The following is a 24,269-nucleotide window of genomic DNA, read 5'->3' on the forward strand; positions in this document are numbered from 1 at the left end:
CTGACTATTCGTCCTTGGACACCCTATCTACACGTTGTCGCGTTTTGCTGCACTAAAATTACGTACGGTACCGCAGAGCGGGAGATTCGAAAATCATCCGATCTTCACATTTATTTTACCCTAAATGGTACATTTCCGGACATAGCTTCCTATTCAAAACTTTATCTGCTAAGTCCCCTGTACAATATCGAAAAGGCTGCAATATGAATTTTGAGACGCCCTATATATGTAACAAGAAAGAAGGAAATCTTAAGCAAAAAGTGAACACGAATAAACACAGTAACCTTTCCAGTGTGAAAAAAATTATGTCGAAATTTTGGTGTAATGGTAAAGGTCATCTGACAGCGATTTGAGCACTAAGAGTTGATAAACTAGTGCCATCACTGTCCACTGTCAGTACATACGTGACATGCTATGTGCAGCCACTGGCATACATAGTGTGTTTCTAAAGTCGCCTTACAAACTCCGAAGACATCTAAAGTGCGCCAACAGATAAGAATTAAAGAGAAATCTATGTCTGGAGGTGAGACTCAAAATTTCTTTCAATAGATAAAAATGGCAACGTTAAAGTGTCACACTGTGTACTCGGTATGGCTTCTTCAAATAATGACCCACATTTTGGTCTCCACATCTACATCTACATCCATACTCCGCAAGCCACCTGATGGTGTGTAGCGTAGGGTACTTTGAGTACCTCTATCAGTTCTCCGTTCTATTCCAGTCTGGAAAGAAAGATTGTCGGTATGCCTCTGTGTGGGCTCTAATCTTTCTGATTTTATCCTCATGGTCTCTTTGCATGATATACGTAGAAGGGAGCAATATACTGCTTGACTCCTCGGGGAAGGTATGTTCTCGAAACTTCAACAAAAGCCCGTACCGAGCTACTGAGCGTCTCTCCTGCAGAGTCTTCCACTGGAGTTTATCGATCATCTCCGTAGCGCTTTCGCGATTACTAAATGATCCTGTAACGAAGCGCGCTGCTCTCCATTGGATCTTCTCTATCTCTTCTATCGACCCTATCTGGTACGGATCCCACATTGGTGAGCAATATTCAAGCAGTGGGCGAACAAGTGTACTCTAACCTACTTCCTTTGTTTTTGGATTGCATTTCCTTAGGATTCTTCCAATGAATCTCAGTCTGGCATCTGCTTTACTGACGGTCAACTTTATACAATCATTCCATTTTAAATCACTCCTAATGCCTACTCCAAGACAATTCATGAAATTGTTTCCCGTTGCTGACCTGGTATATTGTAGCTAAATGATAAAGGATCTTTCTTTCTGTGTATTCGCAGCACATTACACTTGTCTACATTGAGATTCAATTGCCATTCCCTGCACCATGCATCAATTCGTTGCAGATCCTCCTGCATTGCTGTACAATTTTCCATTGCTACAACCTCTCGATATACTACAGCATGATCCGTAAAAAGCCTCAGTGAACTTCCGATGTTATCCGCAAGGTCATTTATTTATATAGAGAATAGCAGCGGTCCTACGACACTCCCTGCGGCATACCTGAAATCACTCTTACTTCGGAAGACTTCTCTCCATTGAGAATGATATGCTGCGTTCTGTTATCTAGGAACTCTTCAATCCAATCACACAATTGGTCTGATAGTCCATATGCTCTTACTTTGCTCATTAAACGATTGTGGAGAACTGTACTGGTCCAACCAGTGTATAGTCTGTCCTTTACACGCAACACAATTTTCCTGATCGGTTTAGGAAATCGAAATTGGTTTCCTGGAGATGATACTAGCACAGGGGCAAGTAATATTTTTCTGTGGCTATTCTCTTACCTAATGCGTCAACCAAGATATCAGCTACTATTTTTATAATGAAACGATACACTTTTTAATGGTGCTTGAAAACTCTTTAAAAGATGAGTAGAGTGATATAATCCTTGCTGGTCTACGTATTGAGACACTTCATAAAAACACCAGAGAAAAGTGGTCAAACGGTTAAGGTATGGTGTCGGAATCCACTACTGCGCCTTAAACACCTCTAAGAGCTGCTGTCATGAGAGACTCCGTCACTGAATCAAGCATTTTGAATGTTTATTTGTTTCCAGAAAAGCTGTTCATTTAAACAAGAGTATGTACACATATCTGAAATAGTTTTCCTATACACCTTCCACGCTCGAAGTTAGCACATAAACAATTTCAGCTTACAGTATATCTAAGCCGTACGAAGGAGGACCGAGAGGAAATAAATTTTTATCTTCGTAGCGTCGGCCTCTCTTGCTGCGTATAACGATGGTGCTTGGCACGAGAGTCCCATCTGGCGGTGTCTGGCTCGATTCCGGCCGTCTCCCATTCACTTTGGTCACATTTCTCGCATATTTTACGTAAAATTCCAACGCGAACATGAACAAGTGCTATGTCATTCTACTCGTCTCACCAACAGCATTCGTATGCTGTTAAAAAAAGTAGGACATCGCATTTAAAAACCGTTGTTGCTTCAGTACCTTGGTTGATTCGGGTTTTAAGAGTATTAAGCATGCAACAAAATTACGTGCTTCTCTGAGTACCATCCGTTGGTGAAAACCTTATTTCGGTATCTCGAAAGACCCACGATATTAAAGGCGTGTTACGTCTTATGCGATTCACCATATATAAATCAGCAAGTGTATATGCAGCATTTCTCACGCCTTTTAAAGCTTTATGCTGCTCGCTTGTGAGATTGAGTTCCTGTAGGCCATGTCAAAGGCATGAGAGAAATTCCCAGTTCTTCGATTCACTCGGTGTGCATGGAACGATGAAAGCTGATGAAGTGAATTCGACAAAGGACAGACTTAACAGGAAGAAGTATTTCATAACGAGTCTTGTACTGCGTACGCACAGAGGAACGGACAAAAACTTGGGGCCGCAGCATTGTGTAACATAAGTACCTCTTACGACTTACACAATGCAGGAAGAAAATGTAGAGGTCGATGCAGCTGATAGTCACGCCATAGCTGACATCTTACCCACTACAAATGGATATTTTGTGGCATGGTAAGTCTCCACGACAGAAGGTCAGAATCGAGCTGCTATAGTCTGGGGACCATGATGACAAGTTCCAGTCAGTGCATAATTACAATTTACAGGGTGGCTCACCCACCAGACATACTGCAAACGTCTTTGAGCGTCAGCTTACAGCTCACAGAGCACCGCCACGTATTTACAGACACTGCACGACCTAGACGCCTGCGTGTGGTGACGTCTATGTCTGGTTAAGCGCCCAAAACTTGCTTTGTGCGTAATAAAAAGCACCGACGCGTTATTAGAGCCGGTATAATATTCTGTCTCATCAGAGTCAGTTACTTCGACAAAGGGCTCACTAAATAAACAACAGCTCATATTATGAAGACGTAGAACTAAATTGTGCCGGCCGGTGTGGCCGTGCGGTTCTAGGCGCTTCAGTCTGGAACTGCGTGACCGCTACGGTCGCAGGTTCGAATCCAGCCTCGGACATGGATGTGTGTGATGTCCTTACGTTAGTTAGGTTTAAGTAGTTCTAAGTTCTAGGGGACTGATGACCAGAGATGTTAAGTCCCATAGTGCTCAGAGCCATTTTTTAGAACTAAATTGTCCATGGCATTGTTTACAAAACTATTTGAATCATCCCCTTAAGTGATTTAATGGAACCACATGAAAGCACCGCCAGTATCAAAAGTGATCTTCCTATACTTCTCACCAGCTCTTTGAATTTCACATCTTCATACAAACTGAGTTCAGTTATTATTGTAATCATATTTGCCTTACTTCCATGTTCCAAATAGCTAAATCCCTCTGAAAAAGTTACTGGGCAGAAGACGAACCTTGTTTGTTTAACAAGAAAAAAATGGTTCAAAAAATTGTTCAAATGGCTCTGAGCACTACGGAACTTAACATCTGAGGTCATCAGTCCCCTAGAACTTAGAACTACTTAAACCTAACTAACCTAAGGACATCACACACATCCATGCCCGAGGCAGGATTCGAACCTGCGACCGTGGCAGTCGCGCGGCTCCGGACTGAAGCGCCTAGAACCGCACGGTCACCGCGGCCGGCTGTTTAACAAGAGTCGGTTGCTCGACTATCATAAAGCAGTGGTCCGTACAGTCTATTGTTACTTAATTGTAAGTGGAGACAATTGATATTACGGAAATAAGTCATTCCAAGCAGCGATACTTACATGGGCCTTACCAGAATCTCAAAAAGAAAAGCAGTGGCAGTAGAGAGTTACCAGCCAAGAGCCAGCCAGCGTCTCCAACCCCCCCCCCCCACCCCCCCCTCCCTCCCCGCTCTCTCCGCCCCCCCCCCCAATGGTTCAAATGGCTCTGAGCACTATGGGACTTAACATCTATGGTCATCAGTCCCCTAGAACTTAGAACTACTTAAACCTAACTAACCTAAGGACATCACACAACACCCAGTCATCACGAGGCAGAAAAAATCCCTGACCCCGCCGGGAATCTAACCCGGGAACCAGGGCGTGGGAAGCGAGAACGCTACCGCACGACCACGAGCTGCGGACGCCCCCCCCCCCCTTGCCCCCCACACCAGCGGATGTGAGTAAGAGGTTCCTCGCACATAGCAAGCTAGCGTCTGTTCCGAAGTCCAGCTCAATGATTTCCATACAAAAGACACTTACCTACAAATTTTCCAAAAATTGAAGTACTATCGACAAAACAGGAAAACCGAAAGAAATAAACTAACGAACCACTGTCAATGATTCTCAAGAACTCCTCATCGAACATATATTCCGCAGTCTGTATTGTAAATTAATATCTGCTTCATTGAACAGGTGCGTAATGAAAATATAACAAAGAATCTGCAATAGGCACGTAAAATCTTTGTCGCATTTACACTTTAGTTGCGAGCGAAGTCCAGGAGTGAAGGATAAATCATTATGCGCAGACCAGAGTCACAGCCATACTGAATGTGCTACACAATGTCACTACAAGGCTTGAACAAAATTTTCAAGACATGGTAAATGTCTGAGGTAAATTTTCGAAAGCACATGATCAATATTTGGTGGCCGCGCGGGGTAGCGCGGCGTCTTGTCACGGTTCTCGCCGCTCCTCGCGTCGTAAGTTCGAGTCCTCCTTCGGGCATGGGTGTGTGTGTGTGTGTGTGTGTGTGTGTTGTCCTTAGCGTAAGTTAGTTTAAGCTAGATTAAGTAGTGTGTAAGCTTAGGGACCGATGACCTCAGCAGATCTTACCACAAATTTCCAATTTCGAAATATTTGGTCTTTATTGCCCAACGAACGCCAACCCGACTGCAAGTTGTCTGAAAATAAAACAATCTCAGAAGTTGCCGTATAGGGAACTTTGTAGAATGTGAAATTCTAGTTTTTGAATCATTCGTTCCATAACGACTTCGTACTGCTTGCCTTGTCTCATTCTCCAACACTGTTACAACGGGCACTGTTATGAGCTTACCGATTCGTGGAGTGTTGTGACAGTTATAACAACAGTGCCATGAGTAGTTTAGTTAAACGTCTTCGTATATGTGGAGAGTAAGACTGTGGTGGTACGAACCACCTACTCCCCATAGGGTGGAGAAGAAAAAGAAAAACAAAGAAGTGTACGACAGAAATCCCTGCAGTAATTTCAACCAAATTTGGTATGGGCACGACTGAATATTTCTGTAAAAGGCTATGGGAGTAAGGTGCCCATATTATCTCCAGCGGAGACGGTAGGGATGACAATGGATAACATTTAAAAATGTTCGAAAACGACCTGCTGGTATTTCTTTTCTGTTTTTATTTAACATACATGACTAGGACCTGCAGTGTCTAGTCCTTGCGCCTGTTCAGCCAGCAGCCATGGATAATGGAATTTGGAACTTTGAATTTACTGCATAACTTTCAGCCCCCGAGCCTTGAGATATTTTTATTGCTTTTTCAATATTCGAGAAGTGACTTGTTTTCAATTATAGCTCTCCAAACTAACTCGTGTCGGAGAAGACCGTTTATGTATGTTACAATAAACTTTACATTCATTTAATATATGGGTATTTTTCCTACGCCATCTTCTGTGGACATACCAGGACTAATTCAGAACGTAAGAATTCTCCTCAACAAGACAAGGCAATATAAATCATTCTCCAATATAACTTCATTTCGAGCATCATCTATTGTGGAACAAAGAGGGATTGCAATAACGTTAAAGGTTCAGTGTCAAACATACCACAGGGCGTGCTCACTTGTCTCATTATCAACCGCAAATGCCAAGTTTCTACAAATGGGAGATGACGAAATGAATGTGGCTCAAGGATGTGACTCTGCAATGGGAGTAAGGCATGACGTAGGACAGAAACCACAAAGAAAGTTTCAGGGACGCCACGAACTCATTTATTTTTGGAGTATTCTTTGAAAGTTGAAATAAATGTTGCTTTCAAAACTACACTCTGAGGTGACAAAAGTCTTGGGACACGTCCTAATATCGTGTCGGACCCCCTGTTGCTCGGCGTAGTGCAGCATCTCGGCATAGCACGGACTCAAAAGGTCGTTGGAGCCATGCTGCCTCTGTAGCGTCCATAATTGCGAAAAAGTGTCCCTGGTGCATGATCTTGTGCTCGAACTGACCTCTCGATTATGTCCCATGAACGTTCGATGGGATTCATGTCGCGTGATCTGGGTGGCCAAATCATTCGCACGAATTGTCCAGAGTATTCTGACATGTTGTTTACGAACATGAAGTCCATGAATGGCCACAAATTGTCTCCCAGTAGCCGAACATAATCATTTCCACTCAAGGATAAATCAGTTGGACCAGAGGACCCCGTGCGTTCCATGTAAACTTATCCCCCACTATTTATGGAGCCACCACAACCTTGCGCAGTGCCTTGTTGACAACTTGGATCCATCGCTTCATTGGGTATGCACTACACTGGAACCCTACCATCAGCACTCAACAACTGAGATCGAGACCCTTAACATAGACAAATGTAATGTATTGCGAATACATAGAAAGAAGGATCCTTTATTGTATGATTATATGATAGCGGAACAAACACTGGTAGCAGTTACTTCTGTAAAATATCTGGGAGTATGCGTGCGGAACGATTTGAAGTGGAATGATCATATAAAATTAATTGTTGGTAAGGCGGGTACCAGGTTGAGATTCATTGGGAGAGTGCTTAGAAAATGTAGTCCATCAACAAAGGAGGTGGCTTACAAAACACTCGTTCGACCTATACTTGAGTATTGCTCATCAGTGTGGGATCCGTTCCAGATCGGTCTGACGGAGGAGATAGAGAAGATCCAAAGAAGAGCGGCGCGTTTCGTCACAGGGTTATTTGGTAACCGTGATAGCGTTACGGAGATGTTTAATAAACTCAAGTGGCAGACTCTGCAAGAGAGGCGCTCTGCATCGCGGTGTAGCTTGCTCGCCAGGTTTCGAGAGGGTGCGTTTCTGGATGAGGTATCGAATATATTGCTTCCCCCTACTTATACCTCCCGAGGAGATCACGAATGTAAAATTAGAGAGATTAGAGCGCGCACGGAGGCTTTCAGACAGTCGTTCTTCCCGCGAACCATACGCGACTGGAACAGGAAAGGGAGGTAATGACAGTGGCACGTAAAGTGCCCTCCGCCACACACCGTTGGGTGGAGTATCAATGTAGATGTAGATGTAGACCAGGCCACGGTTTTTCAGTCAAGAACTAACCGATATAGTCACGAGCCCAGGAGAGGCTGTAGACAATGGCGTGCTGTTGGCAATGCAGTCGCGTCGGTCGTATGCTGCCATAACCCATTAACGCCAAATTTCGCCGCACTGACCTAACGGATACATTCGTTGTACGTCACACCTTGATTTCTGCGGTTATTTCTTGTAGCGTTGCTTGTCTGTCAGCACTGACAACTCTAAACAAACGCCGCTGATCTCGGTTGTTAAGTGAGGGCCGTCGCCTATTGCGTTGTCCGTGGTGAGAGGTAACGCTTGAAATGTGGAATTCTCGGCACACCCTTGACACTGTGGATCTCGGAATACTGAATTCTCTAACCATTTTCGAAATGGAATGCCCCATGCGTCTAGCTCCAACTACCATTCCGCGTTCATAGTCTGTTACTTCCTTTCCTGCGGACATAATCACGTCGGAAATTTTTCACATGAATCACGTGAGTACAAATGTCAGCTACCCTTTTATAACTTAAGTAATCGGTACTATCGCCATCTGTAGATGTGTATATCGCTATCCCATGACTTTTGTCATCTCACTGTAGATTAAACATATGTACAAATACGTATGACGTATGTTAAATCTATAAGTCTGACACAGGTGTGACATTTACAAACGGCAGTTAAGTTGCGACTAAAAGGCACTAATACACGAAATTAGTCTTTAGCACAATATCAATTTATCAATCGCCACCAGTTTTGGAAGATTAATCCTTCATTTGAGGTACTGTATTTGAGCGTGAACAGTTGAAGGAGTGGGCAGAAGATGGTGCTAAATCCTAAGAGGATACTTTGAGTGACTGCATGTTATAAATTCGATTAAATTCAAAGACAAGAATATAAATACAATAACACATATCAGTTCCTCAATTAGTTATATGATCAGAGTAATTCTTACTAAACTGAAGATTAGCACTTTCTTCCGCCGATCTCTTCTACCATAACCACACGGTGTGGGCTGGCTTACCAGTGCCAAATTATTCGGGCCGTTGCACCAGAAATAGCCCAACAATTCCCCCCTATCTTCAGCTATTTCACTGTGAACAATTAAGAACACATGGCATAGGATGGGTTACCGGCCTCCAAATCGGACGTTATCAGTGCAGACTTGAGTCTTAAAATTATTTCTAGCTGGAAAAGATGTGCTCTGGTATTTAAGAAATAGTATCGACGGAAACTGATACATACAAATAAATTAATAAGAGATGATACGGGTCCTCCATGTTACAGAAAACAGGTCATAACACTACTGCAGAGGCAACGAATTAAGCATGTCAAATTTAAAAGAACGAAACATCCCTAAGACCGGTGAAGTTTTACAGAAGTTCGAAATTTAGTGCTACCTTCAGTGTGAGACGCTTTTAATGGTTTCAAATGGTTCAAATGGCTCTGAGCACTATGGGACTCAACTTCTGAGGTCATCAGTCCCCTAGAACTTAGAACTACTTAAACCTAACTAACCTAAGGGCAACACACACAGCCATGCCCGAGGCAGGATTTGAACCTGCGACCGTAGCGGTAGCGCGGTTCCAGACTGAAGCGCCTAGAACCGCTCGGACACAGCGGCCGGCTTAATGGTTTCCACAACGAAACTCTACCTCGACATCTGGCAGAAAACCGAAACAGATTCCGGTCGTATGTAAAGTTTATCGGTGGCAAGAGGCAAGCAATACCTCCAGTGCGCGATAACAATTGTGATGTTATTGATGACAGTGCCACTAAAGCAGAATTAGCAATCACTGTTTTCCTAAATTGCTTCACAAAAGAAGACAAAGTAAATATCCCAGAATTAGATTAAAAAACTATAGAAAACAGTAACTTACAAGTAAGATATCCTCGGTTTAGCGAACCAGCTTAAATCACTCTGGTCCAGACTGTGTACCAGCCAGGTTCCTTTCAGAGTATACTGATACAATATCTCTATGCTTAGCAATCATATACAACACCTTGTGCGTAGGAAGCTCCGTACTCCAAAGACTGGAATGTTGCACAAATCACACCAACACCCAAAAAAGGGAATACGAGTTATCCGCTGACTTACAGACCCATATCACTATCGTCGATTCGCAGTAGGATTTAGGAACATATACTGTGTTCAAAAATTACGAATTATCTCGAAGAAAACGATTCATTGAGAAGTAGTCAACACGGATTCAGAAAACATCGTTGTGAAATACAAGCAACACTTTGTTCTCACGAAGTGATGAGCGCTATCTACAGGGGACGTCAAATTGATCCCATATTTTTAGATTTCCAAAAGGCTCTTGACACGAGCGACTTCTGATTAAATTGCGTGCCTGTGGACTAACGTCTCAGTTATGTGACTGGATTCGTGATTTCGTATCACAAAGGTCACAGTTTGCAATAACTGACAGAAAGACTTCGAGTAAAACAGAAGTAATATCTGGCGTTCCCCACGGAAGAGTTATAGACCTTTTGCTGTTCCTGAGCTACATAAACGATTTAGGAGTCAATATGAGCCTCTTAGGTGGCTTGCATATGATGCTGTCATTTACCGTCCTGTGAAGTCATCAGATGATGAAAGCCAATTGCAGAATGATTTAGACAAGATATCGTTTGGTGTGGAAAGTGGAAATTGGCTCTAAATAACGAAAAATGTTAAGTCATCCACGTGAGTACTAAAAGAGATACGCTAAATTCTGGTAACACGATAAATCAAACAAAGGCTGTACATTCAAGTAAATACTTAGGGATTACAATTATGCATAACTTAAATTGGAATAGTCGCATTGATAATGTTGTGGGGAAAGCAAAGCAAAGACTGTCATTTACTGGCAGTAAACTTAGAAAATGCAGCAGGTCTACTAAACAGTGTGAGCGTACAAGCTGTGGCGGGAGTTAAGAGCGGCAATTCTGGCCGCAGAGCACGTGGCTGGCGGTTGCTACGGCGCCGTGGCGAGTGGCTAGCGTTTACACGGTCTTGGAAAAACCCGAGCGCTTGGTAAGGGCGCGTATGGCCGTGTTTTCGTGCTTGGAGGAATTTATATTCTAGAGAAAAATGGATAAAAACAGAACTAAGAGTGACACGGAGGTGCGAGTTGGCACTCTTGGTCAGAAAAATATGTAAAGCTAAATTATCTAGACGCGTCACAAAAATATGTAATAGAATGAAATTTTCACTCTACAGCGGAGTGTGCGCTGATATGACACTTCCTGGCAGATTGAAACTGTGTGCCGGGCCGGGACCCGAACTCGGGACCTTTGCCTTTCCCGGGCAAGTGCCAGGAAGTTTCATATCAGCGCACACTTCGGTGTAGAGTGAAAATTTCATTCTAGAAACACCCCCCAGGCTGTGGCTAAGCCATGTCTCCGCAGTATCCTTTCTGCCAGAAGTGCTAGTTGTGCAAGGTTCGCAGGAGAGCTTCTGTGAAGTTTGGAAGGCAGGAGACGAGGTACTGGCGGAATTAGAGCTGTGAGAACGGGGCATGAGTTGTGCTTGCGTAGCTCAGTTGTTCGAGCACTTACCTGCGAAAGGCAAAGATCCCGAGTTCGAGCTCGGCCCAGCACACAGTTTTAATCTGCCAGGAAGTTTCAAAATATGTAATAGTTTAAAAGTTATTGCCGTCTTAAAAATTGTAAATTTATGAAAGTTCAAAAGCTAATATCTCGGCGATGCTTTGGCCGATTAATATGAACAAAGTGTCTACGTATGCGGCTAGCAGAGCTGCATCGAGCAATCATACCCGATTTAGCAAAACGTGTACCATTTTTTAATAAGAGGTCGGAATACGGGATTCGACAGAGAGAAACGGTGTTTGGGCAATAAATAAATTTAAAGAGGCGAAACTAGCGGCAGCATTCTAAAGTTTAAAGAGGTAGATGAGTAATTAAGTATGAATTTTTATTTCTTTAGTTATGTTTAGTATCAAAAATTTCGAGAAAAGCAATATCACGCCACATGAACATTATTTGTGAAAAAACGGCGGCAGATACAAAAAACTGGACTTTAAATTATTATTGGCCAGAAAATTTCCATATTTTTCAATGTATCATATGTGTTTTTGTATTTAGTTTTAGAAAATTCGTAACTTTTTTTGTCAAACATTGTTTGGAGTTAGGTAGTCGGCCCTCTTTAAGGACAGTTGGTTCTGAGCGACTCTAAGAGCCGGACGTGCCGTGCGTCTGGGGCTAGTAGTAGTGGGTTGGTAGCCCTGTTCGAAAGCGATCAAGAGGAGCGCAATGTAGTTGTTTAGGACAGCATACAAGAGTGTATTCTGTCAATTGTGAACAGACTGTCGAGTGGCCGTGATCGCGACATATGAATTTTAATAGTGAAGTGTTGTAGCATCAATTGTTAAAGGCCACCATTACGTAAAAGCCCCTCAGACAGCATTTTAAGTGTTTAGTGAATATATTGAAGAAAATAAACTATTGAATTTCACCGCAATACCTGCCTGCATTGTTTTGTTACATTTTATTTCAGTTTAAAAATTAGTTATACAAGTGTGAACTTGCACCCTATGGCGAAAAACGTAGCCAGACATTGAGACCAGCCAGTTAAGTGTAACAAATATATATATATATATATATATATATATATATATATGTGTGTGTGTGTGTGTGTGTTCGTGCCATACCATGTGGGGGCTCGAGCCAAACTATTCAAACTTCAATTTGTAGTGCTCAGTACAGTCGTAACAGGTATACTAAATAAACAGCTTACGCTATGCTTGTGCGCCCTCTTCTGAAGTACTGCCGTGCGGTGTGGCATCCGCATCAGATAGGACTGAAAGAAGGGCACATAAAAAGTTCAAAGAATGGCAGCTCGTTTTGTACTATCGCGAAATAGGTGGGAGAGTGTCACGGATATGATGCACGAATTGGGATTACAGTCATTAAAACAGAGGTGTCTTTGTTTCTGGCTGGATCTTCTCATGAAATTTCAATAACCATCTTTCTCCTCAGAATGTTAAAATATTTCGTTGGTGCCCATATACATAGAAACAAACGATTATCAAACTAAAATGACCGAAATCAGAGTTCTCATGGAAAGATTTAAGTGCTTGTTTTTCCCGTGCACTCTTCGAGTGTGGAGCAGTAGAGAAGTAGCTTAAAGGTTGATCTATGAGCCCTCTGTCAGGCACTTAATTGTGAATTGCAGAGTACTCATGTAGACTCAGATATTGCGTTCTGGCACATAAACATGGAACTAGATACCATCCCTCTAAAATAAATGCCGTCATAGACTGTATGTGTGGATCTGAGGAGATGATCAGTACGCGAGGCGTCCAACAGCGTTCGTCTAGTCCACGATAAGGAAGACCGAGCCGTGTAAAAGGGAGCAAGAAACGCAGAGAGTGGATCATGAATGAAAGAAAGAATGTAGTTTCAACAAAGCGTCACGCTTTAATTTCCAGAACGATTCTCACATTGGCCTACATGTAGAGCGGAGTACCAATTTGGCGTTGGTGCGCCCGAGCTTAACTGGGCGTTCAGATCTTCACGCCATCGTTGATGGTGAAAGGAATATTGATAACGCCATGGGGCGAGAAGAGGAACAGCAACCACACGCGTGACCCAATTGGTCCAAAATTCATCTTCAGGGACGGTAAAACCTGTTCACATAGACCGGCTGAATTTCCTTCGTGTGAAGATGCCTACTGAATGGATTTCGTCAGCGAGCCTCCAAGACCTAGACACTACAGAACACGTGTACGGTGGATTCTGGAGAATAACTGAAACCGGAAGTCGTCACTCTTCCGCGTCACGTTCTTGCACGAATGGGCTCGACTAACAGGACTCCTAAATTATCTTTACATCACATTGCAAGTGTAGTCACCACCAGGGAGGCTTCCACGCTGCTTTTTTGCAGCAATCACCAGCAGAACAGCTAAATTTTCTTTATACCATATTTATGTAAATTATGCGCGAAAGTTTATTACGCTTCAATTGAAATATAGAATAAATCTTAATTGACACCGATGAGAATTGTGTAGTCAGAACTACACAGTTCTGAAAAGAAACATCCAGCTATGCTCAACAAGAAACGCTTGAACATATTTACTCAGTTGGAATCTAACGGATGCCTGTGTGCTCAGCAACCGTTGAATACACAAACTGAAAGATGGACAGCAGTTAGTCGCAAAATCCCTAATTGATTGTCGCTGCCGGCCGAAGTGGCCGCGCGGTTCTGGCGCTGCAGTCTGGAACCGCGAGACCGCTACGGTCGCAGGTTCGAATCCTGCCTCGGTCATGGATGTGTGTGATGTCCTTAGGTTAGTTAGGTTTAACTAGTTCTAAGTTCTAGGGGACTAATGACCTCAGCAGTTGAGTCCCATAGTGCTCAGAACGATTTGAACCATTTGATTGTCGCTCAAAATTTCGACCATAACATAGTCACCATCGGTGCATTAACAAAGAGTTATATATCTCCCAAAGAGTCAGAGCATAACACAAGACAAAATGACACTAACCTTTGCATGGCAAATATAAAATGATAATGGAAAGACTACTATTATTTCGTCATATGTTACGCTCTGACACTATGACTGACTGGTAATGCACCCATGTGCGTAACTATGTTATAGTCGAAATATAGATCTACAATAAATTACAGATTTTGCAACTAACTGCTGTTCTCGTTCCATTTGCTGTCACATATAGTGTGATTGATGGTTGAATTTCAATTTTTTCTACGTTGTTGTTGGTACATATTAAGTATTATTTCATATATTTGACATTACGCTATTGTACTACCTGTACCTGTATTTTTATTATTTCATTTCATTTTCGATCGACAATCAGGAAACAAAAAGATTAACAGATCCGAGGGTCTTTCAGTAAGCAATGCAACACTTTTTTCTGATACCAGGTTGGTTTTATCCAGAATTCCAATACACCGTATTATTGCCGTCTTTTGGTTACAAAACATCATTTTTCGACTTAATCTCCGTTCAATGTGAGTGTCTTACGCCCCTTATTGTGAACGCCTGTATGCCCTCATGGTACCACTCTACTGGACGACGTCGGAGCCAACGCCTTGCTGCATCAATAACCTCCCCGTCATTCACGTACTGCTTACAGCAGAATGCATCCATCATTGGGCCAAGCAGATGGAAGGTGCGTAGGCGGTGAGGAACCCAACGGGCAAACACCTTTTAGTACCCCAACTGAAAGACGAGTGTGTCAACACTACCATCAGAGACGTTCAGTTGTGCACCGAGCTGTCTGATTGCGATCCGTCGATCACCTCGAATGAGTGTGTCCGCACCTCGCCGTGGTGCTGTTCAGTGGCAGATGTCCGTAGACATCCTGCAAGCGCCTATGAATACATGCGATGCCCTGGTTTCGTTACATACGGTATTCTGTAGGATGTGTATACCGCCGCCACCTATCGGAGCTTCATGAAACCATAGAAGTTGAAGCGGAAACATTACACGATGTCCCACGACAAATCCGCATTTTTTCAAACGAAGTTGTCAGAGAAAATATATGCATTGCATTACTTATTGAATGCCCCTCATATCGACTGGAATTAATCATTTCAAAACCCGTACACTGCCTGACATGAGAAGTGAAGCACGCAGAATGGAAGGGATGAATAAGCGGATTGAGAGGATATGTGACTACAGTGTCGAGTCAGATTTACAAAGAACTTGGCAATATGACGCCACGTATCAGTACGACGTTGCACAACTACTGGTCTGGAGCCATATCATAAAGCTGTTATATCCTCTCCTGACGCAACCTGGCTCACGATTGTCGCAGTTGACCCTTGATATTCTGTATGCTGGTACTAATGTCGTGTGACGAGGGCCTCCCGTCGGGTAGACCGTTCGCCTGGTGCAAGTCTTTCGATTTGACGCCACTTCGGCGACTTGCGCGTCGATGGGGATGAAATGATGATGATTTGGACAACACAACACCCAGTCCCTGAGAGGAGAAAATCTCCGGCCCAGCCGGGAATCGAACCCGGGCCCGTAGGATTGACATTCTGTCGCGCTGACCACTCAGCTACCGGAGGCGGACTATGCTGGTACTGGAACGGAATTGGTAATTGAAGAAACTTTACAAGCCAACGCCGCTACAAAGAATTTTTTTGGACGACCGGTTTCGACAGAGCTATGCTGTCACCACGGATCTTATGCTTTTCAATTTGTCTTCAGTTACCATACATTGCGGATAGCGTTCAGAATGACCTGTCATGAATATAATGGAACAGAATTGACGTACGAGTTGGGATCTGGAGATCTTGCTGGCTACGAGAATACCTCGACATCAGGCAGACAGTTGACGGAGACACGCGCTATATGCGGACGAGCATTGTCGTGTTGAAAAATGGCACCACGAAACTGTCGCATGAGAGGTAACACACACAGACGCACTATGTCTGCGACTTACCGTTGTGCTATCAGAGTTACCTGCAATCACTACCAGCCGTGACCTGAGGGCATGCCCAATGACTTCCCACGCCATGACTAAAACCGTTGTGCCTCTCCAAAACGTTGGAAGTATGGGTGTTCTCCCCAGGTCGCAGCCATACTCGCCGACGATGGTCATCTGCATTAGTGCAGAACTATGATTCATGGCTGAACACAATGTAACGAGATTTATTGGCAGTCCACACTTCCCGGTCATGCCATCACTCCAGACGCAGCCGTTTTTGCTGTGGTTTTAATGGCTGCCTACGCGTGGCTAGGTTGTTCCCTAGTCTCGGTGCTCAAATGATTTGGGATGACACGGAACGGTGCAAGGAGTCCATTAACCGTTCTCGGATGGCAGGCGCACGTCAAGGGGTTACAATGTGCTTGGTGCACTATATGGCTTTATGTGCTTGGTGCACTATATGGCTTTCCTCCCATGTGGTGGTGACACGTGGTCGACCGGCACCTCGATGACAAGTATGTCCACTCTCATGTTCTCATGCAGTCGAACATCGGACCACTGTCACATCTAAATTCCACATATTTCATGATTCGACCAGCCGGTGAAATGGAGACCCACAGTGCAGGACCTTTCAAAATCTGCCAGGTGCTGATAACGCTGTCTCACACAAGTATGCGGCATCTCAGTCTCCTTCATAGTGGTCAATCAAGATCTGACGCTGTTCGCGCCTTTTATATACGCTGCCAAGTCTGGTAGCGACAGTAACCACGAACAACATTACGGCACTCTTGTTACCATTGTACTTGTCACAGACAACTGCAACACTAATCATTCACATATTCGCTGATGGTGTGTATTTATATGATGTTGCATTGACATACAACCACCTTTTCTGGATTCCGTCACTGTCTATTACTTAGCTCAAAACACATTGTCAGAAAATGAACGAATAAAATAACGAATTGAAACTTTGATTTGTTTATAATTCTGAATAGCTCCAAAACCTTTGTTCTGGGTCACAGAAAAGGCACATGTTATTTGGTCCGTCACATGACAACCTGCACAGTGAGGGTACGCTTTCATTAGTCCTTCATATGACGGGCCACGTGCGACAGCGCGCTTTCATTGATGTCATCTGTGTCATGTCTCGGCACAGGTTCTATCACCAGCTTAGGTGAAGGTGTGGCTTGCCAAGCACAATCAGGACATTGACGAAAGTATTTTTATCGTGGTGTGATGTCTTCTAAGTCACCTTCAAAGGCGTGAGAGGGATGCAATTTGCTAGGATGCCTAGTACATGTCAGTCTGAGACGGAGAGGAGAAGCTGTGATTAGGAAGTGAACAATGTGCAAACACTTAAGAATTCAATTCAACGAAAACGTTTTGGGAAAACAGTGACCATTTTCACAATTGTACTTAGAAGAACAGTCTAGATCGCACTTACTGTATTTATTCGGGACCAATTTCAATCCAAAGGCGAGCCACCTTCAGACCATACTCTGGAGAGTACTATAAATACAGAGGGCATACAGATAAATAATAGTGTAATAAGAAATAAATAATAATGTAATAAGAAATGAATTAACATGAAATGAGAAGTCAGTACATCTCTGTTTACACTGCCCTCTCCACACATCAACTTTGGGTCTAACTCCGTTTTATTTTTATTACACTGTTTATATTTTATTTGTATATCCCTCTACATTTATAGCACCCTGTATTCCTGAGTACGGCCTGAAGATGGTCCGTCTTTGTACTGATACTAGTCGCCAATAAATATGATTTGTGCAATCTAGACTGCTTTTCTTACACCTAAAGCTGCAGATGTCAGACACTCACAAGGGGAGGCCGCCAATTGTGAAATTCAGATTCGATTCATACTGCGCATAATAAAAGCTCATGGCCAGAGGTGTAATGTGGCAAAGCACCAAGATGCACTTCTCAGCCGTTGTCGAGAAAATCGACAGTTAAAAGAAACCGCTGCGGTGAAATACTCTCTACGATTTATATTTTCTACAGCGTCGTGGCGCAGCGGTAAGCGCTCGGGTTCGTAATCCGAAGGTCGCCGGAGCGAATCTCGCGTCAAGCAATTTTTTTTATTATTAGTTTTTTTGTAATTCAAATATTATATATATATATATATATATATATATATATATATATATATATATATATATATATATATATAACTATTAATGAATTGCTTATACATGTTGGTGAAGGCGGATCGCTCTCCAATTGTACCGCCTCCATTTTTCCGTTTGTTTAACAGGGTGTACCCAAAGCTCTCACGTCCGCACCGATTTTCGACGATGTTATAAGTTGCGCTACGGACCGCATCTACCTTCTTTCGAAGTTAGCAGGCAACTACGCTGTTATGCGGCGGCTCGTTTCGGCCCATTCAACATCTGTCCTTCAAGTGTAACGAGCGAGTAACGGAGTTTATATTTCATACCTGCCACAGTAAATTTGTGTTCGTGGGGTCGCTATTCTAATTCGAACGTTTCACTTACGCTACACGTATTCGTTTCGGAATATCGTTTCTACGTCTTCCGTTAACTATACGTGGTTAACATTATGAGGACAATTAATAACATTTGTTTTTTGTAATTCAAATGTGTATACACACACACACACACACACACACACACATATATATATATATATATATATATATATATATGTGTGTGTGTGTGTGTGTGTGTGTGTGTGTGTGTGTGTGTGTGTGTACACCCTTCGGATTACGAACCCGAGCGCTTACCGCTGCGCCACGACGCTGTTGAAGATCATTAATCGTAGAGAGTATTTCACCGCAGCGGTTTCTTTTAACTGTCGATTTTCTCGACAACGGCTGAGAAGTGCATCTTGGTGCTTTGCCACATTACACCTCTGGCCATGAGCTTTTATTATGCGCAGTATGAATCGAATCTGAATCACAATTGGCGGCCTCCCCTTGTCAGATCGGTACCAAATGCTGTATGTCGACAGAGGATGAAACAAAACACCAATTTACCGATTTAGTTTGTGCTGTGTGCTGTCATCCAGTAGAATATGTGTCAACGGTAATTAATAGTGTCACCAGAGCTACAGAGTACAGGAAAAGCATATTTGTAATTACATTGTTTATTTCACGTGGGTGAGAAGATAGAGCGTTCGGTGGTAGTGCCAACGGTCACACGTTCAATCCCTACTAATGACAGATTTTTTAACTGTTCGTGCAGGGAAACTGCTATACAGGAGAACATTTTCCTGACATGAAAAAGGACTGGGGTTTGTAGCAATATTCTTTTGGCAGTCTGCCTTCGCTTCGTTAGTTGAACGTTATGTACTTATAATTTGTCTTATTATTTTGTTTATTATTAATTATTATTATTATTACTATTACTTCCACATGTTTGACGTAACTTATTTTTCTGTTCTGATTGTATATCCAATGAAACTACAAATGTACTCTATATGTTTACTACTTTCAAAGAAACCACACGAAAGCAGGCTGCCAAGAAAACATTGCTGTAACCTCCAAACAGCCCGTTTAAATGTCATAAACACGTTGTCCCATATAACACTTTCACACAAAATATCGTAAAAAAATTGTCGTCGATATGATTTGAACCTGGAACTATTAACATGAGGATCTAACGCTCTACCAACTTCTCGACGGTAATCATATGTGTTAGTTACTCACAGATACACTTTTCCTGCGCTCCGTAGTTCTGGCGTTACTTTTAATTAACGTTTACGCCCGTTCTACCAGACGACAGAACAAGGTAAGAACTAAATCGGTGTTTTGGTTGATACACTATCGGCGCACAACGTTTGTTACCGATATGTGTGCCCGACATCAGGAGGTTTGGGTGTAAGTAGAAGATTCCGTTTAAAAACAGTTTATTTTCCCAGTAGTTTAACTTTATTCAGAGAGGTATCTTTCAGTGGGAAATCAGTGAGTACACCCTACCACTCCATATATCAGTCCTCTCCAGCAACTCCCAGTTCCTGAGTTCTACCTTCCGCTGTTAGAGACGAGTGCACTGCTTGCAACTCATGCTGACAGTACACAATCAAATACTTCAGCTAAAGTTGGAGACAAATGCGAGACAGCGGTCGTTCCTCTTTATTCTCTAACACACAGAAAATACGAAGTACTACTTGCTGCTACTACGGACGAATTACATAGTGATTGTTCTTCTCTTACAGGAAGGAAACTCAGGATAGTAACTGTTGCTGGATGCTTACCGTAAACTCAGTTTTCCTCCGTTGAATGTGCACAAATTTCTCAGCGTCTTACTGCAACAACATCGACGTGTCACTCTATAGCTGTAATTCCCGACCTTTCTGAGGTCATTACCCCATAAGTGTAACCAGATATTGGCAGGTATCCCCTCCCCCTCCTCCCTCCCCCTCCCCCGCCCCTCACCATTATCTACAGTAGCGAATAACCAAACTTTGGAATGAAAAATAATTTTCTCTGAACTTTTTTGCTTTTAAAATGACAAAACGTAAAAGACATTTCTTTTTTGTTGGTGTTTCACTAAACCACAAAGTAGCGAGGCAAGGAGAAAATTGGTACTGCTAGTTTGATTTTTTTTTCGCCTGAAGATGAGATTTATGCCTTGAAACCCGGGTCGTGTGTACGATTTCATCCAAATAGAGAATCTGTCAAGTACAACCCGTGCGGATTTATTCATCATTAAAAATTTTAGCAACAGTTGTGGATGTCCGGCAAATAGTATAAATAAATAAAGAAGCTGTTGCTGACCTATTGCTGGAATTACCTACAACTCAGTCAAGGCGTTTTCATGAGATACTTAGTCATATGTGACATATATGTCTCAGTTTTACTGTCATTGATTAATTTTACAAAGTATGTGTGTAGTCGGTGGAGCACGTGAGGAAGATGTTCATACATCCGTTTCGCAAGCTGTACCCTTCACCGCAATGTGTTACAAGTTTCTGCTAACATTTGAAAATTGCAATTATTGTTAACTTATGTATAATCAGTATGAAGTTCTTCTGAAATAGTGATAATACTAATGATGTTCTTTAAAAATTTTGTTTTTTGACTGAAACAAAATCGAATTCATCTGTTTTACCCCTCAGAAAATTTTACTTTTCTCCTCAGGGACTAATTACCCCGCGGGCAGCAGTGCCTTCGAGGGTCGGCAGTGGTACCGCTCCTGATGATTACTTCTTCAACTGATTTCTCGTAATGATTCCTTCAGACTCATGGTACCGACTGCCTTGGCTCTCGAACGAGTTTCTCTAACGGAGTCGGTTTCTCCCGACTCTTCTGCCTAGTTATAATATGTTGCTTTTTCTAGTTACAATCACACGGGCGTCTCCAAGCTATTCTGGGATTGTTATAACATGGCACACTTTCTCGCCAAGCCGTCAATATGCTTTACATTATAAGAAGCTCTGGCCCGCTTCCTGGTGTCCAGTCCACTGTCTTAACGTAACTACTTGGTGAAATTCCTTTCTTTTTCTAGCATCCATGCCGTATGACCAGTGATATACCAAAGGAACGCTCTAGATCGTCTGCCAAATACGAGGTCTTGTGATTAATTTCTGAACACTGTGGAACACGTACGTAATAGTTTTTATTATTCTGAATAATAATCAGAAACAGAGCAACACTGATGGGCCAATACAATGTACCCACTGCCCAACACGATAATGAAAGTATGTAAGCGGACCAGAGACAAATGGGTCCAAATATCTCTCCAGACAGTTCAAGATTCGACTGTACAAAACCCTGATCCAGCCTGTTGTTCTATATGGCTGTGAGACATGGAGTATCCGGAAACAGGACTTCCATGAGCTCCTTGTTTTTGAGAGAAAAGTGCTTCGGAAGATCTTCTGTCCGGTTCTGGATGCAGATACAGGGGAATGGAGGATCAGATACAACCAAGAGCTTGAGGAACTATACCAGCAGCCCAACATAGCAGGAACTGTCAAAGCCAAACGAGTGCAGTGGGCCGGCCATGTGGCCCGGATGGAGGATCACAGATGGCCTCGGAAGCTCCTGGATTTCACACCTACAGGAAAGAGACCGCCAGGGAGACCCAAGAAGCGTTGGAGGGATGGACTCCATGAAGATTTAAACCAAGTGTCAATAGATGTGGACGCATGGCGGATATCAGCAATGGACAGAATACAGTGGAGGAGAAAATTTGCGTGCGGTCCACTAGGCCTGATCACGTAGTACTAGTAGTAGTAGTACTGCGGACACGCAACACGCCCTCCCAGCTGAATGCCACTCCGCAGACTGACTCATCAGATATGCAGCTCTCGCCACCTAGCGGTGCAAAGATCTACTACTCCTACTTTCCAGATGGCAGCAGCAGTCCCGAAAATTTTGGATTCCACCTCGTATGCCTCAGGAGGACATCCAAAAACCCTATCAATAAATGCCAAGCCCAACGACTGATGGATAAAGGGCCAGATATGGAACAACGTGACATTAACTTTTTCAATTTGTGAAGCTCTTTCTCTTGACTAAATGATCAAAATTTTCTGAAATTATAATAATTTGTTTGTATGTAAATGTACGTCACATCTAGCGATTTCCTGCGTGGTGCGATTTCCTTCGTGGTGCGCCCTTCTTTTTGTCTTAGGGTGTGGTCGTCGTATCAGGTCCGACTGGGGACTCTCGGCTCGTGGGAGGAAGGAGCGACGTGCCGTGACGCGGCGGCAAACGTGTGCCGGGGCAGCTTCCTGCTGGCCGTGGCTGTATCGTGTTGTGCCGTCTGTTTGTGGGCCACGGCGGGCAGAGAGGAGCGGACAGGAGGAGAGGAGAGAGCAGGTCGCGGATCAATAGGCGGCTAGGTCGTGGCCGCCTGGCTGCTGCTGCTGCCCCAGACCCAGACCCACACCCAGACCCAGGGCCGGGGTCCGACACAGCCCTCTGTTTACTCACAGCGCCCTGCCATGCCCTACCCACCCGAGCGCGCGCCTGAGCGACCGCGCACTGAGCCGTACCTCGCCATACCCTCATCACTCATTCACTACTGGCCATTAAAATTGCTACACCACGAAGATGACGTGCTACAGATGCGAAATTTAACCGACAGGAAGAAGATGCTGTGATATGCAAATGATTAGCTTTTCACAGCATTCACACAAGGTTGGCGACACCCACGTGCTGACATGAGGAAAGTTTCCAACCGATTTCTCATACACAACCAGCAGCTGACCGGCGTTGCCTGGTGAAACGTTGTTGTGATGCCTCGTGTAAGGAGGAGAAATGCGTACCATTACGTTTCCGACTTTGATAAAGGTCGGATTGTAGCCTATCGCCATTGCGGTTTATCGTGTCGCGACATTGCTGCTCGCGTTGGTCGAGATCTAATGACTGTTAGCAGAATATGGAATCGGTGGGCTCAGGAGGGTAACACGGAACGCCGTGCTGGATCCCAACGGCCTCGTATCACTAGCAGTCGAGATGACAGGCATCTTATCCGTATGGCTGTAACGGATCGTGCAGCCACGTCTCTATCCCTGAGTCAACAGATGGGGACGTTTGCAAGACAACAACCGTCTGAACGAACAGTTCGACGACATTTGCAGCAACATGGACTATCAGCTCGGAGACCATGGCTGCGGTCACCTTGACGCTGCATCACAGACAGGAGCGCCTGCGATGGTCCACTCAACGACGAACCTGGGTGCACGAATGGCAAAACGTCATTTTTTCAGATGAATCCAGGTTCTGTCTACAGCACATGATGGTCGCATGCGTGATTGGCGACATCGCGGTGAACGCACATTGGAAGCGTGTATTCGTCATCGCCATACTGGCGTATCACCCGCCGTGATGGTATGGGGTGCCATTGGTTACACGTCTCGGTCACCTCTTGTTCGCATTGATGGCACTTTGAACAGTGGACGTTACATTTCAGATGTGATACGACCCGTGGTTCTACCCTTCATGCGATCCCTGCTAAACCCTACATTTCAGCAGGATAATGCGCGACCGCATGTTGCAGGTCCTGTACGGGACTTTCTGGATACAGAAAATGTTCGACTGCTGCCCTGGCCAGCACATTCTCCAATTCTCTCACCAATTGAAAACGTCTGGTCAATGGTGGCCGAGCGACTGGCTCGTCACAATATGCCAGTCACTACCCTTGATGAACTATGGTATCGTGTTGAAGCTGCATGGGCAGCTGTACCTGTACACGCCATCCAAGGTCTGTTTGATTCAATACCCAGGCGTATCATGGCCGTTATTACGGCCGGAGGTGGTTGTTCTGGGTGCTGATTTCTCAG

The sequence above is a fragment of the Schistocerca serialis genome, chromosome 4 (genome assembly GCF_023864345.2).
Source record: "Schistocerca serialis cubense isolate TAMUIC-IGC-003099 chromosome 4, iqSchSeri2.2, whole genome shotgun sequence".
Classification (NCBI taxonomy): domain Eukaryota; kingdom Metazoa; phylum Arthropoda; class Insecta; order Orthoptera; family Acrididae; genus Schistocerca; species Schistocerca serialis.